At 43.5% G+C, this 12,245-nt stretch overlaps 10 non-coding genes across 10 annotated transcripts; all 10 read right to left on the bottom strand.

Annotated features, from left to right (window-relative positions):
- Positions 1-1,017: 1,017 nt before the first annotated feature.
- On the bottom strand, positions 1,018-1,136 carry LOC136740909 (5S ribosomal RNA). The gene has a single exon (XR_010813669.1). It is a non-coding gene; the product is annotated as a 5S ribosomal RNA (ribosomal RNA).
- Positions 1,137-2,202: 1,066 nt separating this feature from the next.
- On the bottom strand, positions 2,203-2,321 carry LOC136740999 (5S ribosomal RNA). Its single transcript, XR_010813756.1, has one exon. It is a non-coding gene; the product is annotated as a 5S ribosomal RNA (ribosomal RNA).
- Positions 2,322-3,376: 1,055 nt separating this feature from the next.
- Positions 3,377-3,495, bottom strand: LOC136740834 (5S ribosomal RNA). The gene has a single exon (XR_010813599.1). It is a non-coding gene; the product is annotated as a 5S ribosomal RNA (ribosomal RNA).
- A 1,066-nt stretch (positions 3,496-4,561) lies between these two features.
- Positions 4,562-4,680, bottom strand: LOC136740833 (5S ribosomal RNA). Its single transcript, XR_010813598.1, has one exon. It is a non-coding gene; the product is annotated as a 5S ribosomal RNA (ribosomal RNA).
- A 1,055-nt stretch (positions 4,681-5,735) lies between these two features.
- LOC136740921 (5S ribosomal RNA) lies at positions 5,736-5,854 on the bottom strand. Its single transcript, XR_010813681.1, has one exon. It is a non-coding gene; the product is annotated as a 5S ribosomal RNA (ribosomal RNA).
- Positions 5,855-6,909: 1,055 nt separating this feature from the next.
- On the bottom strand, positions 6,910-7,028 carry LOC136740832 (5S ribosomal RNA). The gene has a single exon (XR_010813597.1). It is a non-coding gene; the product is annotated as a 5S ribosomal RNA (ribosomal RNA).
- A 1,055-nt stretch (positions 7,029-8,083) lies between these two features.
- On the bottom strand, positions 8,084-8,201 carry LOC136741222 (5S ribosomal RNA). Its single transcript, XR_010813966.1, has one exon. It is a non-coding gene; the product is annotated as a 5S ribosomal RNA (ribosomal RNA).
- A 1,066-nt stretch (positions 8,202-9,267) lies between these two features.
- LOC136740963 (5S ribosomal RNA) lies at positions 9,268-9,386 on the bottom strand. The gene has a single exon (XR_010813721.1). It is a non-coding gene; the product is annotated as a 5S ribosomal RNA (ribosomal RNA).
- Positions 9,387-10,453: 1,067 nt separating this feature from the next.
- Positions 10,454-10,572, bottom strand: LOC136740895 (5S ribosomal RNA). The gene has a single exon (XR_010813656.1). It is a non-coding gene; the product is annotated as a 5S ribosomal RNA (ribosomal RNA).
- A 1,055-nt stretch (positions 10,573-11,627) lies between these two features.
- Positions 11,628-11,746, bottom strand: LOC136740831 (5S ribosomal RNA). The gene has a single exon (XR_010813596.1). It is a non-coding gene; the product is annotated as a 5S ribosomal RNA (ribosomal RNA).
- Between the last annotated feature and the right edge of the window lie 499 nt (positions 11,747-12,245).

Genomic DNA, 12,245 nt, shown 5'->3' with positions numbered 1-12,245 from the left:
TTCTGCCGTTCATACTTACAGTTGAACTGTCTCTCTACTCTAAAGCCCGGGACACACCAGTGCGCCGCAGACAGTCCCTGCTAACACGCCACGTTGTGGCAACGTTGTGGCAACGTTGTGCGTTAGCTGGGGTGCCACACCAGACCGGAACTATATTTTACAAAACGAACACATTGTCTTGATAAAACAGCTGTAATTGAGTGCCTGACACGCCAGTCAAGCGCAATCTTGAGAAGGTGTGCATTTCAGTAAGGATTTCAATTGACATGCAGTATGAAACTGAAAGGAGGTTGCATCACTATGATGCATAACATTGCATGTATTGTATTTTCAAGTGTGTGCATTCATCCTGTTGTCATTTTGTTTTGAAAGCAGAAGAATCATTCAACAGGTTGCTGAGACAAATGTAAACCAGTAAAACATATGAAGAGAAACAAACCTTGAATATAAGTTCAGTTGTTTAAACATTTGACAAACTATGGTGAGGGGGTAAGAAAACACACAAATCCAGCAGCTCCTGTATTTCAATACACCAGAACCCAATATTATTGGCGAGTCGGGTAGTCCATCATCACAGTTCGAGGGCAGGCATCATTTCAGTAATTTCATCCCGTTGCATTCACATCCGTGCCTTGAATGAGATTGAATGTGATCTTTGCTCTCAAGTATGTTCCCAAGTTTTACACTTTCGTGCTTTGCATGAATGGGAATGGAACCGTGTGTGTTGAATGAGGCTCCTTGTGAGCACTGAACTTTGTCCGGTGGAGTTCTTTTTGTGTTGCTGTAATTGTGTCATTTCTCGATGAGAAAGATTAGGCAACATTTAGTCACTTCTAGCCATGATGCTCAATTTATTTACGAATGTACCCTAGTTACTAGGGACCGTTTACGTTGGAGAACAAGATCTATTGTATGCCTGTGTATTTGGGGAAGTAAAACCTCAAATAATGATGAAATTGTCTGTATCCCAAGTTAAAACTCGTGATTTGTCGCCCTCTGGTGTGTAAAAGGTGCAAAAGCTTACAGCACCTGGTATTCCCAGGCGGTCTCCCATCCAAGTACTGACCAGGCCCAAGCCTGCTTGGCTTCCGAGATCGGACGAGATCGGGCGTATTCAGGCTAGTATGGCCGTAAGCCAGGGAGGCTGTCCCTGACGCTTTACTTAAAGGGAAGGCAATATCCGTTTCTGCCGATCATACTTACAGTTGAACTGTCTCTCTACTCTAAAGCCCGGGACACACCAGTGCGCCGCAGACAGTCCCTGCTAACACGCCACGTTGTGGCAACGTTGTGGCAACGTTGTGCGTTAGCTGGGGTGCCACACCAGACCGGAACTATATTTTACAAAACGAACACATTGTCTTGATAATACAGCTGTAATTGAGTGCCTGACACGCCAGTCAAGAGCAAACTTGAGAAGGTGTGCATTTCAGTAAGGATTTCAATTGACATGCAGTATGAAACTGAAAGGAGGTTGCATCACTATGATGCATAACATTGCATGTATTGTATTTTCAAGTGTGTGCATTCATCCTGTTGTCATTTTGTTTTGAAAGCAGAAGAATCATTCAACAGGTTGCTGAGACAAATGTAAACCAGTAAAACATATGAAGAGAAACAAACCTTGAATATAAGTTCAGTTGTTTAAACATTTGACAAACTATGGTGAGGGGGTAAGAAAACACACAAATCCAGCAGCTCCTGTATTTCAATACACCAGAACCCAATATTATTGGCGAGTCGGGTAGTCCATCATCACAGTTCGAGGGCAGGCATCATTTCAGTAATTTCATCCCGTTGCATTCACATCCGTGCCTTGAATGAGATTGAATGTGATCTTTGCTCTCAAGTATGTTCCCAAGTTTTACACTTTCGTGCTTTGCATGAATGGGAATGGAACCGTGTGTGTTGAATGAGGCTCCTTGTGAGCACTGAACTTTGTCCGGTGGAGTTCCTTTTTGTGTTGCTGTAATTGTGTCATTTCTCGATGAGAAAGATTAGGCAACATTTAGTCACTTCTAGCCATGATGCTCAATTTATTTACGAATGTACCCTAGTTACTAGGGACCGTTTACGTTGGAGAACAAGATCTATTGTATGCCTGTGTATTTGGGGAAGTAAAATCTGAAATAATGATGAAATTGCGTGTATCCAAAGTTAAAACTCGTGATTTGTCGCCCTCTGGTGTGTAAAAGGTGCAAAAGCTTACAGCACCTGGTATTCCCAGGCGGTCTCCCATCCAAGTACTGACCAGGCCCGAGCCCGCTTGGCTTCCGAGATCTGATGAGATCGGGCGTATTCAGGCTAGTATGGCCGTAAGCCAGGGAGGCTGTCCCTGACGCTCTACTTAAAGGGAAGGCAATATCCGTTTCTGCCGTTCATACTTACAGTTGAACTGTCTCTCTACTCTAAAGCCCGGGACACACCAGCGCACCGCAGACAGTCCCTGCTAACATGCCACGTTGTGGCAACGTTGTGCGTTAGCTGGGGTGCCACACCAGACCGGAACTATATTTTACAAAACGAACACATTGTCTTGATAATACAGCTGTAATTGTGTGCCTGACACGCCAGTCAAGCGCAATCTTGAGAAGGTGTGCATTTCAGTAAGGATTTCAATTGACATGCAGTATGAAACTGAAAGGAGGTTGCATCACTATGATGCATAACATTGCATGTATTGTATTTTCAAGTGTGTGCATTCATCCTGTTGTCATTTTGTTTTGAAAGCAGAAGAATCATTCAACAGGTTGCTGAGACAAATGTAAACCAGTAAAACATATGAAGAGAAACAAACCTTGAATATAAGTTCAGTTGTTTAAACATTTGACAAACTATGGTGAGGGGGTAAGAAAACACACAAATCCAGCAGCTCCTGTATTTCAATACACCAGAACCCAATATTATTGGCGAGTCGGGTAGTCCATCATCACAGTTCGAGGGCAGGCATCATTTCAGTAATTTCATCCCGTTGCATTCACATCCGTGCCTTGAATGAGATTGAATGTGATCTTTGCTCTCAAGTATGTTCCCAAGTTTTACACTTTCGTGCTTTGCATGAATGGGAATGGAACCGTGTGTGTTGAATGAGGCTCCTTGTGAGCACTGAACTTTGTCCGGTGGAGTTCCTTTTTGTGTTGCTGTAATTGTGTCATTTCTCGATGAGAAAGATTAGGCAACATTTAGTCACTTCTAGCCATGATGCTCAATTTATTCACGAATGTACCCTAGTTACTAGGGACCGTTTACGTTGGAGAACAAGATCTATTGTATGCCTGTGTATTTGGGGAAGTCAAATCTGAAATAATGATGAAATTGCGTGTATCCAAAGTTAAAACTCGTGATTTGTCGCCCTCTGGCGTGTAAAAGATGCAAAAGCTTACAGCACCTGGTATTCCCAGGCGGTCTCCCATCCAAGTACTGACCAGGCCCGAGCCTGCTTAGCTTCCGAGATCGGACGAGATCGGGCGTATTCAGGCTAGTATGGCCGTAAGCCAGGGAGGCTGTCCCTGACGCTCTACTTAAAGGGAAGGCAATATCCGTTTCTGCCGTTCATACTTACAGTTGAACTGTCTCTCTACTCTAAAGCCCGGGACACACCAGTGCGCCGCAGACAGTCCCTGCTAACATGCCACGTTGTGGCAACATTGTGGCAACGTTGTGCGTTAGCTGGGGTGCCACACCAGACCGGAACTATATATTACAAAACGAACACATTGTCTTGATAAAACAGCTGTAATTTAGTGCCTGACACGCCAGTCAAGCGCAATCTTGAGAAGGTGTGCATTTCAGTAAGGATTTCAATTGACATGCAGTATGAAACTGAAAGGAGGTTGCATCACTATGATGCATAACATTGCATGTATTGTATTTTCAAGTGTGTGCATTCATCCTGTTGTCATTTTGTTTTGAAAGCAGAAGAATCATTCAACAGGTTGCTGAGACAAATGTAAACCAGTAAAACATATGAAGAGAAACAAACCTTGAATATAAGTTCAGTTGTTTAAACATTTGAGAAAGTATGGTGAGGGGGTAAGAAAACATACAAATCCAGCAGCTCCTGTATTTCAATACACCAGAACCCAATATTATTGGCGAGTCGGGTAGTCCATCATCACAGTTCGAGGGCAGGCATCATTTCAGTAATTTCATCCCGTTGCATTCACATCCGTGCCTTGAATGAGATTGAATGTGATCTTTGCTCTCAAGTATGTTCCAAAGTTTTACACTTTCGTGCTTTGCATGAATGGGAATGGAACCGTTTGTGTTGAATGAGGCTCCTTGTGAGCACTGAACTTTGTCCGGTGGAGTTCCTTTTTGTGTTGCTGTAATTGTGTCATTTCTCGATGAGATAGATTAGGCAACATTTAGTCACTTCTAGCCATGATGCTCAATTTATTTACGAATGTACCCTAGTTACTAGGGACCGTTTACGTTGGAGAACAAGATCTATTGTATGCCTGTGTATTTGGGGAAGTCAAATCTGAAATAATGATGAAATTGCGTGTATCCAAAGTTAAAACTCGTGATTTGTCGCCCTCTGGTGTGTAAAAGATGCAAAAGCTTACAGCACCTGGTATTCCCAGGCGGTCTCCCATCCAAGTACTGACCAGGCCCGAGCCTGCTTAGCTTCCGAGATCGGACGAGATCGGGCGTATTCAGGCTAGTATGGCCGTAAGCCAGGGAGGCTATCCCTGACGCTCTACTTAAAGGGAAGGCAATATCCGTTTCTGCCGCTCATACTTGCAGTTGAACTGTCTCTCTACTCTAAAGTCCGGGACACACCAGCGCGCCGCAGACAGTCCCTGCTAACACGAAACGTTGTGGCAACGTTGTGCGTTAGCTGGGGTGCCACACCAGACCGGAACTATATATTACAAAACGAACACATTGTCTTGATAAAACAGCTGTAATTGAGTGCCTGACACGCCAGTCAAGCGCAATCTTGAGAAGGTGTGCATTTCAGTAAGGATTTCAATTGACATGCAGTATGAAACTGAAAGGAGGTTGCATCACTATGATGCATAACATTGCATGTATTGTATTTTCAAGTGTGTGCATTCATCCTGTTGTCATTTTGTTTTGAAAGCAGAAGAATCATTCAACAGGTTGCTGAGACAAATGTAAACCAGTAAAACATATGAAGAGAAACAAACCTTGAATATAAGTTCAGTTGTTTAAACATTTGACAAACTATGGTGAGGGGGTAAGAAAACACACACATCCAGCAGCTCCTGTATTTCAATACACCAGAAGCCAATATTATTGGCGAGTCGGGTAGTCCATCATCACAGTTCGAGGGCAGGCATCATTTCAGTTATTTCATCCCGTTGCATTCACATCCGTGCCTTGAATGAGATTGAATGTGATCTTTGCTCTCAAGTATGTTCCCAAGTTTTACACTTTCGTGCTTTGCATGAATGGGAATGGAACCGTGTGTGTTGAATGAGGCTCCTTGTGAGCACTGAACTTTGTCCGGTGGAGTTCCTTTTTGTGTTGCTGTAATTGTGTCATTTCTCGATGAGATAGATTAGGCAACATTTAGTCACTTCTAGCCATGATGCTGAATTTATTTACGAATGTACCCTAGTTTCTAGGGACCGTTTACGTTGGAGAACAAGATCTATTGTATGCCTGTGTATTTGGGGAAGTCAAATCTGAAATAATGATGAAATTGCGTGTATCCAAAGTTAAAACTCGTGATTTGTCGCCCTCTGGTGTGTAAAAGATGAAAAAGCTTACAGCACCTGGTATTCCCAGGCGGTCTCCCATCCAAGTACTAACCAGGCCCGAGCCTGCTTAGCTTCCGAGATCGGACGAGATCGGGCGTATTCAAACTAGTATGGCCGTAAGCCAGGGAGGCTGTCCTTGACCCTCTACTTAAAGGGAAGGCAATATCCGTTTCTGCCGCTCATACTTGCAGTTGAACTGTCTCTCTACTCTAAAGTCCGGGACACACCAGCACGCTGCAGACAGTCCCTGCTAACACGAAACGTTGTGGCAACGTTGTGCGTTAGCTGGGGTGCCACACCAGACCGGAACTATATTTTACAAAACGAACACATTGTCTTGATAATACAGCTGTAATTGAGTGCCTGACACGCCAGTCAAGCGCAATCTTGAGAAGGTGTGCATTTCAGTAAGGATTTCAATTGACATGCAGTATGAAACTGAAAGGAGGTTGCATCACTATGATGCATAACATTGCATGTATTGTATTTTCAAGTGTGTGCATTCATCCTGTTGTCATTTTGTTTTGAAAGCAGAAGAATCATTCAACAGGTTGCTGAGACAAATGTAAACCAGTAAAACATATGAAGAGAAACAAACCTTGAATATAAGTTCAGTTGTTTAAACATTTGACAAACTATGGTGAGGGGGTAAGAAAACACACAAATCCAGCAGCTCCTGTATTTCAATACACCAGAACCCAATATTATTGGCGAGTCGGGTAGTCCATCATCACAGTTCGAGAGCAGGCATCATTTCAGTAATTTCATCCCGTTGCATTCACATCCGTGCCTTGAATGAGATTGAATATGATCTTTGCTCTCAAGTATGTTCCCAAGTTTTACACTTTCGTGCTTTGCATGAATGGGAATGGAACCGTGTGTGTTGAATGAGGCTCCTTGTGAGCACTGAACTTTGTCCGGTGGAGTTCCTTTTTGTGTTGCTGTAATTGTGTCATTTCTCGATGAGAAAGATTAGGCAACATTTAGTCACTTCTAGCCATGATGCTCAATTTATTTACGAATGTACCCTAGTTACTAGGGACCGTTTACGTTGGAGAACAAGATCTATTGTATGCCTGTGTATTTGGGGAAGTCAAATCTGAAATAATGATGAAATTGCGTGTATCCAAAGTTAAAACTCGTGATTTGTCGCCCTCTGGTGTGTAAAAGATGCAAAAGCTTACAGCACCTGGTATTCCCAGGCGGTCTCCCATCCAAGTACTGACCAGGCCCGAGCCTGCTTAGCTTCCGAGATCGGACGAGATCGGGCGTATTCAGGCTAGTATGGCCGTAAGCCAGGGAGGCTGTCCTTGACCCTCTACTTAAAGGGAAGGCAATATCCGTTTCTGCCGCTCATACTTGCAGTTGAACTGTCTCTCTACTCTAAAGTCCGGGACACACCAGCACGCTGCAGACAGTCCCTGCTAACACGAAACGTTGTGGTAACGTTGTGCGTTAGCTGGGGTGCCACACCAGACCGGAACTATATATTACAAAACGAACACATTGTCTTGATAAAACAGCTGTAATTGAGTGCCTGACACGCCAGTCAAGCGCAATCTTGAGAAGGTGTGCATTTCAGTAAGGATTTCAATTGACATGCAGTATGAAACTGAAAGGAGGTTGCATCACTATGATGCATAACATTGCATGTATTGTATTTTCAAGTGTGTGCATTCATCCTGTTGTCATTTTGTTTTGAAAGCAGACGAATCATTCAACAGGTTGCTGAGACAAATGTAAACCAGTAAAACATATGAAGAGAAACAAACCTTGAATATAAGTTCAGTTGTTTAAACATTTGACAAACTATGGTGAGGGGGTAAGAAAACACACAAATCCAGCAGCTCCTGTATTTCAATACACCAGAACCCAATATTATTGGCGAGTCGGGTAGTCCATCATCACAGTTCGAGGGCAGGCATCATTTCAGTAATTTCATCCCGTTGCATTCACATCCGTGCCTTGAATGAGATTGAATGTGATCTTTGCTCTCAAGTATGTTCCCAAGTTTTACACTTTCGTGCTTTGCATGAATGGGAATGGAACCGTGTGTGTTGAATGAGGCTCCTTGTGAGCAGTGAACTTTGTCCGGTGGAGTTCCTTTTTGTGTTGCTGTAATTGTGTCATTTCTCGATGAGAAAGATTAGGCAACATTTAGTCACTTCTAGCCATGATGCTCAATTTATTTACGAATGTACCCTAGTTACTAGGGACCGTTTACGTTGGAGAACAAGATCTATTGTATGCCTGTGTATTTGGGGAAGTCAAATCTGAAATAATGATGAAATTGCGTGTATCCAAAGTTAAAAATCGTGATTTGTCGCCCTCTGGTGTGTAAAAGATGCAAAAGCTTGCAGCACCTGGTATTCCCAGGCGGTCTCCCATCCAAGTACTGACCAGGCCCGAGCCTGCTTAGCTTCCGAGATCGGACGAGATCGGGCGTATTCAGGCTAGTAGGCCGTAAGCCAGGGAGGCTGTCCCTGACGCTCTACTTAAAGGGAAGGCAATATCCGTTTCTGCCGTTCATACTTACAGTTGAACTGTCTCTCTACTCTAAAGCCCGGGACACACCAGCGCGCCGCAGACAGTCCCTGCTAACACGCCACGTTGTGGCAACATTGTGGCAACGTTGTGCGTTAGCTGGGGTGCCACACCAGACCGGAACTATATATTACAAAACGAACACATTGTCTTGATAAAACAGCTGTAATTGAGTGCCTGACACGCCAGTCAAGCGCAATCTTGAGAAGGTGTGCATTTCAGTAAGGATTTCAATTGACATGCAGTATGAAACTGAAAGGAGGTTGCATCACTATGATGCATAACATTGCATGTATTGTATTTTCAAGTGTGTGCATTCATCCTGTTGTCATTTTGTTTTGAAAGCAGAAGAATCATTCAACAGGTTGCTGAGACAAATGTAAACCAGTAAAACATATGAAGAGAAACAAACCTTGAATATAAGTTCAGTTGTTTAAACATTTGACAAACTATGGTGAGGGGGTAAGAAAACACACAAATCCAGCAGCTCCTGTATTTCAATACACCAGAACCCAATATTATTGGCGAGTCGGGTAGTCCATCATCACAGTTCGAGGGCAGGCATCATTTCAGTAATTTCATCCCGTTGCATTCACATCCGTGCCTTGAATGAGATTGAATGTGATCTTTGCTCTCAAGTATGTTCCCAAGTTTTACACTTTCGTGCTTTGCATGAATGGGAATGGAACCGTGTGTGTTGAATGAGGCTCCTTGTGAGCACTGAACTTTGTCCGGTGGAGTTCCTTTTTGTGTTGCTGTAATTGTGTCATTTCTCGATGAGAAAGATTAGGCAACATTTAGTCACTTCTAGCCATGATGCTCAATTTATTTACGAATGTACCCTAGTTACTAGGGACCGTTTACGTTGGAGAACAAGATCTATTGTATGCCTGTGTATTTGGGGAAGTCAAATCTGAAATAATGATGAAATTGCGTGTATCCAAAGTTAAAACTCGTGATTTGTCGCCCTCTGGTGTGTAAAAGATGCAAAAGCTTACAGCACCTGGTATTCCCAGGCGGTCTCCCATCCAAGTACTGACCAGGCCCGAGCCTGCTTGGCTTCCGAGATCGGACGAGATCGGGCGTATTCAGGCTAGTATGGCCGTAAGCCAGGGAGGCTGTCCCTGACGCTCTACTTAAAGGGAAGGCAATATCCGTTTCTGCCGTTCATACTTACAGTTGAACTGTCTCTCTACTCTAAAGCCCGGGACACACCAGCGTGCCGCAGACAGTCCCTGCTAACACGCCACGTTGTGGCAACATTGTGGCAACGTTGTGCGTTAGCTGGGGTGCCACACCAGACCGGAACTATATTTTACAAAACGAACACATTGTCTTGATAAAACAGCTGTAATTGAGTGCCTGACACGCCAGTCAAGCGCAATCTTGAGAAGGTGTGCATTTCAGTAAGGATTTCAATTGACATGCAGTATGAAACTGAAAGGAGGTTGCATCACTATGATGCATAACATTGCATGTATTATATTTTCAAGTGTGTGCATTCATCCTGTTGTCATTTTGTTTTGAAAGCAGAAGAATCATTCAACAGGTTGCTGAGACAAATGTAAACCAGTAAAACATATGAAGAGAAACAAACCTTGAATATAAGTTCAGTTGTTTAAACATTTGACAAACTATGGTGAGGGGGTAAGAAAACACACAAATCCAGCAGCTCCTGTATTTCAATACACCAGAACCCAATATTATTGGCGAGTCGGGTAGTCCATCATCACAGTTCGAGGGCAGGCATCATTTCAGTAATTTCATCCCGTTGCATTCACATCCGTGCCTTGATTGAGATTGAATGTGATCTTTGCTCTCAAGTATGTTCCCAAGTTTTACACTTTCGTGCTTTGCATGAATGGGAATGGAACCGTGTGTGTTGAATGAGGCTCCTTGTGAGCACTGAACTTTTTTCCGGTGGAGTTCCTTTTTGTGTTGCTGTAATTGTGTCATTTCTCGATGAGACAGATTAGGCAACATTTAGTCACTTCTAGCCATGATGCTCAATTTATTTACGAATGTACCCTAGTTACTAGGGACCGTTTACGTTGGAGAACAAGATCTATTGTATGCCTGTGTATTTGGGGAAGTCAAATCTGAAATAATGATGAAATTGCGTGTATCCAAATTTAAAACTCGTGATTTGTCGCCCTCTGGTGTGTAAAAGATGCAAAAGCTTACAGCACCTGGTATTCCCAGGCGGTCTCCCATCCAAGTACTAACCAGGCCCGAGCCTGCTTAGCTTCCGAGATCGGATGAGATCGGGCGTATTCAGGCTAGTATGGCCGTAAGCCAGGGAGGCTGTCCTTGACCCTCTACTTAAAGGGAAGGCAATATCCGTTTCTGCCGCTCATACTTGCAGTTGAACTGTCTCTCTACTCTAAAGTCCGGGACACACCAGCACGCTGCAGACAGTCCCTGCTAACACGAAACGTTGTGGCAACGTTGTGCGTTAGCTGGGGTGCCACACCAGACCGGAACTATATTTTACAAAACGAACACATTGTCTTGATAATACAGCTGTAATTGAGTGCCTGACACGCCAGTCAAGCGCAATCTTGAGAAGGTGTGCATTTCAGTAAGGATTTCAATTGACATGCAGTATGAAACTGAAAGGAGGTTGCATCACTATGATGCATAACATTGCATGTATTGTATTTTCAAGTGTGTGCATTCATCCTGTTGTCATTTTGTTTTGAAAGCAGAAGAATCATTCAACAGGTTGCTGAGACAAATGTAAACCAGTAAAACATATGAAGAGAAACAAACCTTGAATATAAGTTCAGTTGTTTAAACATTTGACAAACTATGGTGAGGGGGTAAGAAAACACACAAATCCAGCAGCTCCTGTATTTCAATACACCAGAACCCAATATTATTGGCGAGTCGGGTAGTCCATCATCACAGTTCGAGGGCAGGCATCATTTCAGTAATTTCATCCCGTTGCATTCACATCCGTGCCTTGAATGAGATTGAATGTGATCTTTGCTCTCAAGTATGTTCCCAAGTTTTACACTTTCGTGCTTTGCATGAATGGGAATGGAACCGTGTGTGGTGAATGAGGCTCCTTGTGAGCACTGAACTTTGTCCGGTGGAGTTCCTTTTTGTGTTGCTGTAATTGTGTCATTTCTCGATGAGAAAGATTAGGCAACATTTAGTCACTTCTAGCCATGATGCTCAATTTATTTACGAATGTACCCTAGTTACTAGGGACCGTTTACGTTGGAGAACAAGATCTATTGTATGCCTGTGTATTTGGGGAAGTCAAATCTGAAATAATGATGAAATTGCGTGTATCCAAAGTTAAAACTCGTGATTTGTCGCCCTCTGGTGTGTAAAAGATGCAAAAGCTTACAGCACCTGGTATTCCCAGGCGGTCTCCCATCCAAGTACTGACCAGGCCCGAGCCTGCTTAGCTTCCGAGATCGGACGAGATCGGGCGTATTCAGGCTAGTATGGCCGTAAGCCAGGGAGGCTGTCCCTGACGCTCTACTTAAAGGGAAGGCAATATCCGTTTCTGCCGCTCATACTTGCAGTTGAACTGTCTCTCTACTCTAAAGTCCGGGACACACCAGCGCGCCGCAGACAGTCCCTGCTAACACGAAACGTTGTGGCAACGTTGTGCGTTAGCTGGGGTGCCACACCAGACCGGAACTATATATTACAAAACGAACACATTGTCTTGATAAAACAGCTGTAATTGAGTGCCTGACACGCCAGTCAAGCGCAATCTTGAGAAGGTGTGCATTTCAGTAAGGATTTCAATTGACATGCAGTATGAAACTGAAAGGAGGTTGCATCACTATGATGCATAACATTGCATGTATTGTATTTTCAAGTGTGTGCATTCATCCTGTTGTCATTTTGTTTTGAAAGCAGAAGAATCATTCAACAGGTTGCTGAGACAAATGTAAACCAGTAAAACATATGAAGAGAAACAAACCTTGAATATAAGTTCAGTTGTTT

Source organism: Amia ocellicauda, unplaced genomic scaffold (assembly GCF_036373705.1).
Source record: "Amia ocellicauda isolate fAmiCal2 unplaced genomic scaffold, fAmiCal2.hap1 HAP1_SCAFFOLD_65, whole genome shotgun sequence".
Lineage (NCBI taxonomy): Eukaryota > Metazoa > Chordata > Actinopteri > Amiiformes > Amiidae > Amia > Amia ocellicauda.
Note: the sequence above shows the minus strand (reverse complement) of the source record. Positions and strands in the feature narration are given on the sequence as shown.